A 3,035-nucleotide genomic window follows, 5' to 3' on the forward strand; every position below is an offset into this window, starting at 1 on the left:
ATTATCGCCGTCCCGGCGGCATTCTTCGGCCCGTGTCCTCCGCGACTTGACGGCGGGCCCGGTGAGGAAACAAGTTCTCGAAGTCGTTGTTCTGCTGCCTGGTGTTGGCACGAGTTCCGCTCACTTCTAACCTAGGAAGAAACTCCGGTGTGTCGAGGATGATTGTGCGCGTGATACTACGAACTTGGTTTATCTTACGTGTGTCTCTTTTACGTATACTATAGATAGACACTATTCGGGATTGACAGCCGCGTGTGTTGGGTGCCCGATGGTGTCTTGTAGCTCAAAGACAGAAAGTCACTGGCGAGTCCGTTTGTCTCGGTATGGTGCACACTTGTAAAGCTCTTCGCACCTTATCTTCCATTTGGGGCCGTTCTCGCGCGAGTGCCGCGTAAATGTGTTTGCCGGGACAACTGTACTTTATTTTGGAATTGAGCTAGTGATTTACTGTAGGAGATACGTTTTATTCTTAAATTTTTGCGTAATTCTACGTCTCGTTGCGCGCGAAGTTACAATCCAACTTCTTCTATCCATAATAAAAATGAGAAACAAAATTTCAACGTGCAAATACAATTCTCTTACTGTACGCAATTTCTCTTATTGTACTTAAAGATTTTGTTGTGATGATAAATTGTACAAAACAATTTTAAAAAGTTCTAAAAACTGTAAAAAAAAATCAATAATTTCATTAATATATCCGGAAATAACAAATTACATCTAACCACGTGGACATAGTAACAAATTACATCTAACCATGTGGACATACCATAGTAACACAGCCATGATAAATTTGATGATGAATTTATCGTAAATGTATTTCTATTTCGGAAATATGTATTATTTGTGTATTTTTATTATTGTTTAAGCTCTGTGCAATATTATTTTCTTCTAATAAAATTAGCAATTACTTCGGATGTAACCATATAGATCGCAATGAGACCAGAGGATTACGGAACTATGGTACTAAGGTACGTCGTAAGATACGCATTGGTGAAAAAGTCGTGTAAGCGGAAAAAGAGTCCCTGATTTGTTTGGACAGGAAACTCAGTTTTCTCGCAGGAAATTTGTTTCCCGATGGGAACCATTCCGCTCGATATGCGGCTCGTTGATATCTTTCGGTGTGCGTGATTGGTGAATCGTTTTCTTCGTACGTGCATTCTACATATATACATATATACACGTATATATTCGTTACGTACAAACAAATGTACACGACAAAAGCTCGATTTATCGTTCTTTCAATTAATCGTGGTATCAGTCATATTTTCGAATCCTAAAGTGATTTGTACCGTTTATCGTTTGCCGCATTCGTTGATTACACATGTTTTTGTTTAATCCCTTTCACGATAACGTTTGATCGAGCTTTCATCGTATATACAATACGTTATTGCATAACGTAGAGATTTGCTGCGAAAATTCTGTTTGTCGTGATCAGCAAAACCGAAATAATGATGAATCGACTCTTCGATTAATGTCCGTTTCTATCGATATAGATGAATTTTAATTTTGGCTTAACTTATTTTTTATCTTTTTCTAGTTCTAAGAAAAAATTAAAAAAAGATAATTTAAATCAAGATTAAAGTTAATCTATATTGTTATAATATAAATCGATTAAATCTGCTATCATAAAGTCATTTTTATTTCATAAATCAAATTCGACAAAAAACAAAACTTGTCTGAAACATGTTTTAATAAATAAATAAACATAGACTCGAATAAAAAAATATTGCGCGACGGTTGGAATACAGTACAACAATAAAAAAAAATATATTTCAAATGTGCGAAATCCCGGCTGTAAATCCCGCTCTAGAGTAATCTTGTTGTCTTTTGCCGGTAGCAGAGAGTTAAGTAAATCTTCTTTCGAGCTGGTGTATGTTTCTTCGAAATCGCGACAAGATAAGACAAGCAGATTTCTCGCGACAACTTGATTACACGAGCCTGAGGTGGACGAAGCGACGTTCTTTCCGCGCTGTAGAAGCCTTACCTCAATTCCCGTCGACCTCTCGCAATGCCATCACTTTATTATTGCGAAGAGGTTCTTTCTCCACACCTCGCGATTCTCCGGGTGGGTATACACTGAAGCACTCTCACTGTTTATTTGCCCAGTATATATCTATCTTTAAATAAATGATAAATGCAAATATTCGTTCAACCGAATGAATGTTCGACGTGACTACAGAGAAGAAACGAGGAAATGGCGAACATGAGAGTTTGCTCTCCACATCTTTTTGTGTTACTCTTCTGATGTATACCCACTTTTATACGTCTTCAAGATTGATGAATATTCCAATCTCAGATGGTGTGCGTCATACGAGTGATGCGAGCAATTGAGGCACAAATTACACTTAATTATTTTTAACGAAAAAAATCGGGACTTATACATTATTCTATCGACGGTGGAGATTTTTCCCATTAAACAAAGGTATGTTTTTGATCTCTTAAAAGTAAAGATAACGTAAAAATCCAGAAGACAAGGTACTTTTAAAAAGACGGTTGTACCGTCTTCTGGATGCCTTATACTTCTTTTAGACTTTTTTCCTTCGAATATTTAGCGGTATTTCAGATTTTGGAGTGTAAAATAATGGAGGTAAAGAAGGAGATAACTAAATAGTGCACTTTTTGCGTTTCAACGATTGCCGGTGTTTCGTGAAAGCTCGATATGCCTGATATTCTGCGATAGGAAATGCGATGAGCGCTCACGGTCTTTAATTATACATTGAGTTTTATGCGCGGCACGCACGATACGTGGCGATGCGGCCGCGGACTCGCGCTCATCAACGTTATTTATCTGAATACGTGGAATCAATGTAAATACTAAACATTCTAACTACGCATTCAATAAAATATTAATCGTGACTATACAATTGTAATAAATTTATTTCCTAAATCTTAGAAAGTATGCTCATTCATTATCTTGAATTCAAAGTAATTTTGATATATATGAATTTTTATTAGTAAGCATTGTGTAATCTTTTAGAGTATAGTTGTGAAAATGTTCGAATAAATAACACTAAGAAAGATATAAAAGTTTTATG

This window comes from Atta cephalotes, assembly GCF_000143395.1.
Source record: "Atta cephalotes unplaced genomic scaffold scaffold00033, whole genome shotgun sequence".
Lineage (NCBI taxonomy): Eukaryota > Metazoa > Arthropoda > Insecta > Hymenoptera > Formicidae > Atta > Atta cephalotes.